We start from the raw sequence: 9,867 nt of genomic DNA, 5'->3' as shown, positions 1-9,867 counted from the left end.
TCTTAGTTTTTTGAATGTTGAGTTTTAAGCCTATGATATGATTTTTAAGCCTTGAAGATATGATTTTAATTTTCTTGAATTTATCTAGGCTTGATTTGTGACCTAAGATGAGATCTATTCTGGAGAATGTTATGCATGCACTTGAGAAGAAAGAGTATTGTGCTACTTTCAGGTGGAATATTCTTTAGGTGTCAGTTAAGTTTATCTGGCTAACTTCTCACAGTTAAAATATAGATAATTGATTTTAAATCATTCTTTTTAAAATATAAACATTTGAAGTTATAAATGTTTCTCAAAGCACAACTTTTGCTGTATCCTATGAATTTTATGGTGTTTCTTAATTTTCACTAAGTTTGAAGTATTCTGTAATTATTCCCTGGTGGCTCACATGGTAAAGAATCCACCTGCAATGTGGTAGATCTGGGTTTGATCCCAGGCTTGGGAAGTTCCCCTGAAGGAGGGCATGGCAACCCACTCCAGTATTCTTGCCTGGAGAAACCCCATGGACAGAGGAGCCAGGAGTGCTGCAGTTCATGGGGTCAAAAGAGTTGGACACGACTGAGTGACTAACCACAAGCACATAATTTTTCTGTGATTTCTTCCTTAATTCATGTGTTAGTCATGTCCTACTTGACTCGGGTATTATATTGAATTTCATTGTTGACTTTGAAACTAATTTTCATTATGGCCTGAAAAGATATCCTGTTAGATTTAAATATGTGAAGTTTTTGTTGTTCTGTCACTCAGTCATGTCCGACTCTTTGCCACCCCATAGACTGCAGCGTGCCAAACTTCCCTGTCCTTCACTATCTCCCAGAGTTTGCTCAAATTCATGTCCACTGAGTCAATGATGCCATCCAACCATCTCATCCTCTATCACCCCTTTCTCTTCCTGCCCTCAATCTTTCCCAGCATCAGGGTCTTTTCCAATGGGTTGACTCTTCACATCAGGTGACCAAAGTATTGGAGCTTCAGTTTCAGCATCAGTCCTTCCAATGAATATTCAGGGTTGATTTTCTTTAGGACTTACTGGTCTGATCTCCTTGCAGTCCAAGGGACTCTCAAGAGTTTTCTCCAGCACCACAGTTTGAAAGCATCATTTCTTTGGTGCTCAGCCTTCTTTATGATCGAACTTACATATCCATACATGACTACTGGAAAAACCTTAGCTTTGACTATACGGACTTTTATTAGCAAAATGATGTCTGTTTTTAATACATGGTCTAGGTTTGTCATAGCTTTTCTTTCAAGGAGCAAGCGTCTTTTAATTTCATGACTGCAGTCATCATCCACAGTGATCTTGGAGCCCAAGAAAATAAAGTCTGTTACTGTTTCCATTTTTTCCCCATCTATATCACATGAAGTGATGGGACCAGACACCGTGATCTTCCTTTTCTAAAGATCTTTTTTCTGTTGAGTTTTCAGCCAGCTTTTGCACTCTCCTCTTTCACCTTCATCAAGAGGCTCTTTACTTCCTCTTTTCTTTCTGCCATTAGGGTGGTGTAATCGGCATATCTGATGTTATTGATATTTCTCCCAGAAATCTTGATTCCAGTTTGTGTTTCATCCAGCCCAGTATTTCATATACTCTGTGTATAAGTTAAACAAGTAAGGTGACAATATACAGCCTTGACTTACTTCTTTCCCAATGTTGAACCAGTCTATTGTTCCATGTTCGGTTCTAACTGTTGCTTCTTGACCTGCATACAGGTTTCGCAGGAGGCAGGTAAGATGGTCTCTTATTCCCATCTCTTTAAGAATTTTCCACAGTTTGTTATGATCCAACAGTCAGAGACTTTAGCATAGTCAATGAAGCAGAAGTAGATGTTTTCTTGGTATTCCCTTGCTTTGTCTATGATCCAATGTATGTTGGCAGTTTGATCTCTGGTTCCTCCGCCTTTTCTAAATCCAGCTTGAGCATCTGAAAGTTCTTGGTTCATGTACTGTTGAACCTAGCTTGAAGGATTTTGAGCATTACCTTGCTACTGTGGGAAATGAGTGCAATTGTGCGGTAGTTTGAACATTCTTTAGCATTGCCCTTCTTTGGAATTGGAATGAAAACTTACCTTTTTCAGTCCTGTGGCCACTGCTGAATTTTCCAAATTTGCTGACATACTAGTGTAGCACTTTAACAACATCATCTTTTAGGATTTGAAATAGCTCACCTGGAATTTTATCAACTCTACTAGCTTTGTTGGTAGTGATGCTTCCTAAGGCCCACTTGATTTTGCACTCTAGGATGTCTGGCTCTAGGTGAGTGATCACACCATCATGGTTATCTGGGCCACTAAAACTTTGTACAGTTCTTCTGTGTATTCTTGCCACCTCTTCTTAATATCTTCTGCTTCTGTTAGGTCCAGACATACCACTTCTGTCTTTTACTGTGCCCATCTTTGCATAAAATGTTCCCTTGGTATCTCTAATTTTCTTGAAGAGATCTCTAGTCTTTTCCATTCTATTGTTTTCCTCTATTTCTTTGCATTGATCACTGAGGAAGGCTTTCTTTCTGGAACTCTGCATTCAGAATGTGTATCTTTCCTTTACTCCTTTGCCTTTCACTTCTTTTCTCAGGTATTTGTAAGGCCTTCTCAGAGAACCATTTTGCCTTTTTTCATCTCTTTTTCTTGGGGATAGTTGATTACTCACTCTTGTACAATGTTGTGAACCTCTGTTCATAGTTCTTTAGGGACTCTGTCTTTCAGTTCCAATCCCTATATTAAATTCATCAAAGACAAAGAGATACAGTAAAGAATGTGAAGATAATGTGAGAGAACAACATTGACATATATACACTTCCATGTGTAAAGCAGATAGCTAGTGGGAAGCCACTGTATAACACAGGGAACTCAGCTCATGCTCTGTGGTGATCTCTAAATGGGTGGGCTAGGGGAGGGGGTGGTGGTGGGAGGGAAGCTCAAGAGGGAGGGGTTATATGTAAGCTTACGACTGATTGGCATCATTTTATGGCAGAAACCAATGCAACATTGTGACACAATCATCCTCCAATTAAAAATAAAGCAAAAAAAAAAAAATTCCCAAACTTCTAACAAAAACAGAGACTTTTATGCAAAATGTGGTTAGATTTCTAGTTCTACCAGTTATTAGCTGTGTAGCCAGTCCTCTCTGAGTCTGTGTAAAGTAGGTAGCTGGTGGGAAATGCAAGGTTAACTTAGCATATCAATGTAATACACTGTGTTAAATTCATTAAAGGAAAAAAATCCCACATCATCTAAACAGATAGTTAAATAATTTTAGAAAATCGAATACCCTTTTATAATAAAAAAGCATTAGGCAACTAGGAACAGAAGGAATGTTACTCAACCTGATGAAGGCCAGAAATGAAAGCTACACAACTGCAAGCTTTCCCCTTAAGATCCTGGAAGAAGACCAGGATTTCTACTTTTACCACTTGTCTTCCTCATTGTGAGATGCGAGAGTTGAACAATAAAGAAGGCTGAGGAAAAAGGAGAAAGGGATGGCAAAAGATGAGGTGAGGAGATAGCATCACCAGACTCAATGGACATGAGTTTGTGCAAACTCTGGGAGACAGTGGAGGACAGAGGAGTCTGACGTGCTGCAGTCCATGGGGTTGCAAAGAGATGGACGTGAGTCAGTGATTGAACAACAACAGGAATTCCACATTGTGCTGCAGTGTTTTTCCAGGGCAATCAGGCAAACAAAAATAACAACCAAGAACCCCAAAATCATCCATATTGGAAAAGAAGTACAGCTATCTCTATCCACAAATGCCATAATCTAATGTATAGGAAATCCTAAGGAGCACAGAGAAAAAATGATTAGAACTAATAACCTCTTTCAACAAAGTTGCAAGATACAAGCAATATAGTATATCAATGGTATTTCTATACACTAGCAATGAGCAATCAAAAATTAAATTAAGAAAATCATTCCAACTAAAAACTTAGAATAAAACACTTAGGAATAAATTTAACAAAAGAGTTGCAAGACTTGTTGAGTGAAAATTACCAAAAAAAAAAAAAAAACCAAAAACTGTTGCAAGAAAGTAAAGAAAACCTAACTAAATGGGAAAATTTCCTATTTTCATGACTAGGTAGACTTAATATTGGAAAATAGGAAGAAAGCAGTACTCTCCATATAAATCTATAGGTTCAACCGAATCTTTACCTAAATCTCAGCTGGAATTTTGTAGAAATTGCCCCATTAGCCCTAAAATTCATGTGGAATTGCATGGGACCCAGAGTAGCCAAATCAATCTTGAAAACTAACAAAATTGGAAAATTCGCAAAAGAAGCACATGAAAAGATACACATCACTAGTTACTCAGTTCAGTTCAGTTCAGTTCAGTCACTCAGTTGTATCTGACTCTCTGCGACCCCATGAACTGCAGCATGCCAGGCCTCCCTGTCCATCACTAACTCCTTGAGTCCACCCAAACCCATGTCCATCGAGTCAGTGATGCCATCCAACCATCTCATCCTCTGTCATCTCCTTTTCCTCCTGCCCTCAATCTTTCCCAGCATCAGGGTCTTTTCCAATGAGTCAGCCCCTCGCATCAGGTGGCCAATGAACACCCAGGACTGATCTCCTTTAGGATGGACTGGTTGGATCTCCTTGCAGTCCAAAGGACTTTCAAGAGTTTTCTCCAACACCACACTTCAAAAACATCGATTCTTCTGCGCTCAGCTTTCTTTATAGTACAACTCTCACATCCATACATGACCACTGGAAAAACCATAGCCTTGACTAGACGGACTTTTGTTGGCAAAATAATGTCTCTGCTTTTTAATATGCTGTCTAGGTTGGTCATAACTTTCCTTCCAAGAAGTAAGCATCTTTAAATTTCATGGCTGCAATCACCATCTGCAGTGATTTTGGAGCCCCAAAAAATAGTCAAAATCACAATTAGATACCAACTTAGCCTACTAAAGTGGCTATAAAAATCTAATTTTACACTAACAAGCATTAGTTAGAAATTGGAAACTGTATACTGCTGTGGCATGGATTCCCCTATTTCTCTAGTTTTGCTACACATGTATTCACATTCTGAAGATTATAATTTCTGAAAACACAGGAACAAGCACCTGATGAATAGATAAATAAAAGTAAATCTGCTATATCCATACAATGGAATATTATTCATCCATAAAACATTATTCAACATAGATGAACCTTGAAAACATAATGCTAGATCTCTCCAGATATTCTACAATTTGAAAGTTAAAACTGCGCTAAAATAAGTTAATTGATGAAAGGTTTGTGGAAAATGGACGCCAAAAAGGGTTTGTACATGATCAATCAGGATTGACTAAGCATAAAACATGTTTAGCTGAGTAAATAAAACTTTAAAGTATGGGGGTGGAAAACGTAAATTTGGCTTTTCTCTCCATTAAAAAAAGACAAGTTTTCTGAAGATGTTAAACTGCCTTTGACAATGGATTTTAAGTTTCTTTACCTTTTAAGTGATCCTTTCTGTACTTGTCTTTGAAAATTTTTATTGTCTCTATGGCTAAGTAATAGCTATTGTTTCACAGTGACCTGCAATTCTGTTGTGTTTTAAATGTTTCTTGAAGGTTCTTTTGACAATACTTCTCATATCAAATTACCTCTAGCTAACTTTGGGATGCTTCGAAAGGCCCCTGAAACAGCCCAGTGGAAAATATTGAACTAATTAAGATCACTTGGTATGTTAAACTGCATGGGAGGTGATATCAAATGAGTACTAAATTTTAAGTTATATGGTAAATGATCCAGATAGTCTAGAGATTATATTGACTTCCTAAAAATCTAATAAGTCCTTGTACAATATTATTAGTCGTCATTCTAGTTATTATCTGAAAGTGTTGTATGTCACAGTAGTAACTGGGTTGCCTTGTCAATTGCATTGCAGTCAGACCTAAACTTGCCTTCTTAAGTCTTTTGTCATTATAGACAGTTATGGTTTCACTCTGATGCCTTTGCAAAAAATCTTCAAGAAGATTTATAAAAAGGTCTTTTGGGCAAATACAAGTTCCTGATTTTCAGACTGTAATACTGAACTGAGTAAGAAACTGAAGAATTCTAATGGAAAACCTGATGGTTTCATAAAGCTGTTAACAAAAAGGATTAGTTACATAGGACTGACTAAACTGGTAAATATGGTTATACATTTTATGAAAGTGTGAAAGTATTTGTCACTCAGTCATGTCCAACTCTATGATCCCATGGACTCTTGCCTTCCAGGCTCCTTGATCGATGGAATTCTCCAGGCAAGAATACTGGGATGGTAACCATTCCCTTCTCCAGGGCATCTTTCCAACCCAGGGATTGAACCCAGTTCTCCTGCACTGCAAGTAGATTTTTTTACCATCTGAGCCAAGATTACTGGTTTGAATATGTCTTTTCCAGGTGTAAGAAAAATCTTATTGTGACTTACAGTAACTTGGTAAATTATGCCTTTTGTGAGCAGAGTTGGATCATTTACCTTTTTTTTTCTCTCTAATTTGTTGATTCTGTCAGTAACATATGCTTGCCTCAAAGATTAAGCCGTGCATAAATGTGCATGGCTGGTACAATGAAACTGAAGATAGAACATTAAATCAGTCACAGCTCCTTTGATCTCTCCATTATTACAACTAGATTACAACTAGTTATATTAATCTTGTTTAAATTTGTTCTTTGTTTTCAAATTGTGTTTGTTTCTCCCTGCTGCATTTTGTCATTGTGAATGTTACTAGCTGCATTACTTATATCCTGTCTAATTTATAAGATTACTGTCTCTTGCAGTAACCAAAGTGTAATCACACCTGTATGGCTAAACATTTTGAGAAAATAACATTTATAACATAAAATAATTCTAATAGTGAGATTCTAGGTATGGAAAGAGAAAATGTTCTTGGATTATAGTTAGAATCCAGAGAATTTTTAATTGTTGCTGGGGCCTGGTCCAAAATTTAACACCTGGAGTGGCATATTAAGAATTTTTACCTGAACTGGGATGAGCCTCCCAGTGCCATGGGACAAAAGTTGATCATGAAATGTCTTCCAAATATTGGTCAAACTCCTGACCAAGAGGGAAAAACTTGAGAAATGGAATCAGCAATTGTGGCCCTCCAATGTGAGCTGGTGAGCCCCAAGGAAGGAGAATACCTGCCATCTAGTAGCCATCACACTGCAGCCACTCCCTATCATGAGCCCCAAGGAAATTCTGAGAATACAAGATTATAGGTCTCCACATAGCTAATGTATATACCAAGAAAAAAATTTTAATGAGCCCTGACTCTTGCATCTTCCCATACATAGAAAAGAACTAAATTCCTTAACTTGAAATGCTGCCTCCTGGGTTTGAAGTTCAGTATTTCTAAGTTTGCAGGTGTAACCTTTTTGTTCCAAAAGAGGAACAAAAAGAAGACAAATCTCAACATTTGAAACATTGGCACTGATGGCAGACACTCCCAGAAAGATCCATCTGATGAAACAGAATGGTCATCATCCCCTTTCTCCCACAAGATTGTGGAATGGACTTCAACAGCGGGGAATTGTTGCAGAGGAGAACCAATTCTGACTCCATGTTGGAACTCTATTTGATTTGCTTTTCATTGCTGTTGTTATTATAATCATACATAATGGCCTGCCTCAAAGGACCCTGCCCCTCTGCCTATTAAACTAAAGTGTCTTTGTTCAACTCATAGCGAGATATTGAGACCCTGCCCATCTGTCAATTGCTACAAAAAAGAAGATATTAACCCACCCCTTCTAAAGGCTGGCCCTTCTGGAGATGTTGTGCAAGACTGAAGATCCTTTTTACTTTCCCTGCCCACTGCCTCTCCCTCTTTATTCTGCCTTTTGACTTTAGTTCCTCATTGCTTCTCTCTTTGGTTCTATAAAAGAACCTGGAATCCAGACCCCAAAAAGATGGTTACTTTAAGACATAAGTCTGCCATCTTCCCAGTCAACTGGCTTTCAGAGTAGAATTGTATTCCTTGCCTCAAAAAAAAAAAAAAGAAAAAGAAAAAAAAAGAAAGAAAGAAAAGAAAAGAAAAGATTATGCTAAAAAAGGTACATATTGTATGCTTTCATTTATATCATATTCTATTATTTGATCATAGTCCACAAAACTATTGCAGGAATAAATGAACAATTTTCTGTATTGCCTTTCCATATGATGAAAATGGTAGATTTCACAGTTATGCTTTCCTGAATTGTAGAAAAACAAGATTCATTTTGCAGTAATTAATTTTATTTTCTTATTACTTAGTACTGCTGTTGTTGACAAACTCACTCAAAACCCAGTTCAGTTCAGTCAGTCATGTCTGACTCTTTGCAAACCCATGGACCGCAGCAAGCCAGGTTTTCCTGTCCATCACAAACTCCTAGAGATTGCTCAAACTCATGTTCAACAAATCAGTGATGCCATCCAACCATCTCATCCTCTGTCATCCCCTTTTCCTCCTGCCTTCAATCTTTCCCAGCATCAGGGTCTTTTCCAATGAGTCAGTTGTTCTATCAGGTGGCCAAAGTACTGGAGCTTCAGCTTCAGCATCAGTCCTTCCAAAGAATATTTAGGACTGATTTCCTTTAGAATTGACTGGTTTGATCTCCCTGCAGTCCAAGGGCTTCTCAACAGTCTTCTCAAACCCCACAGTTCAAAGGCATTAATTCTTTGGTGCTCAGCTTTCTTTATGGTCCAACTCTCACATCCATTCCTGACTACTGGAAAAACCATAGCTTTGACTAGACAGACCTTTGTTGGCAAAGCAATGTCTCTGCTTTTTAATATGCTGTCTAGGATGGTCACAGCTTTTCTCCCAAGGAGCAAGTGTCTTAATTTCATGACTGAAGTCTCCATTTGCAGCGATTTTGGAGCCCAAGAAAATAAAGCCCGTTGCTGTTTCCACTGTTTCCCCATCTATTTGCCATGAAGTGATGGGACCAGATGACATGATCTTCATTTTTTGAATGTTGAATTTTAAGCCAACTTTTTCACTCTCCTCTTTCACTTTCATCATGAGGCTCTTTAGTTCCTCTTTGCTTTCTGCCATAAGGGTGGTGTCATCTGCCTATCTGAAGTTATTAATATTTCTTCCAGTAATCTTAACTCCAGCTTGTGCTTCATCCAACCCGACATGTACTCCTTTCTCAATTTGAAACCAGTCCATTGTTTAGTGTCTGGTTCTAACTGTTTCTTCTTGACCTGCATACAGGATTTGCAGGAAACAGGTACGGTGGTCTGGTATTCCCATCTAAGAATTTTCCATAGTTCCTTGCAATCCACACAGGAAAAGTTTTTTAGTGTAGTCAATAAAGCAGAAGTAGATATTTTTCCTGAAATTCCCTTGCTTTTTCTATGGTCCAACGGATGTTGGTAATTTGATCTCAGGTTTCTCTGCCTTTTCGAAAACCAGCTTGAACATCTGGAAGTTCTCAGCTCACATACTGTTGAAACCTGGCTTGGAGAATTTTGAGCACTACTTTGCCAGTGGTGTGTGACATGAATGCAATTGTGTGGTAGTTTGAGCATTCTTTAGCATTGCCTTTCTTTGGGATTGGAATGAAAACTGACTTTTTCCAGTCCTGTGGCCACTCCTGAGTTTTCAAAATTTGCTGGCATACTGAGTGCAGCACTTTCACAGAATCATCTTTTAGGATTTGAAATTGCTCAGCTGGAATTCCATCACCTCCACTGGCTTTGTTCATAGTGATGTTTCCTAAGCCCCATTTGACTTGGCACTCCAGGATGTCTGGCTCTAGGTGAGTGATCAGACCATCGTGGTTGTCTGAGTCATTAAGATCTTTTTTGTATAGTTCTTCCATGTAGTCTTTCAATTCTTCTTAATATCTTCTGCTTCTGTTAGGTCCATACCATTTCTGTCCTTTATTGTGCCCATCTTTGCATGAAATGTTCCCTTG

This window comes from Bos javanicus, chromosome X (genome assembly GCF_032452875.1).
Source record: "Bos javanicus breed banteng chromosome X, ARS-OSU_banteng_1.0, whole genome shotgun sequence".
Classification (NCBI taxonomy): Eukaryota; Metazoa; Chordata; class Mammalia; order Artiodactyla; family Bovidae; genus Bos; species Bos javanicus.
The sequence above is the reverse complement of the archived record's forward strand: the minus strand, read 5'-3'. Positions refer to the sequence as shown.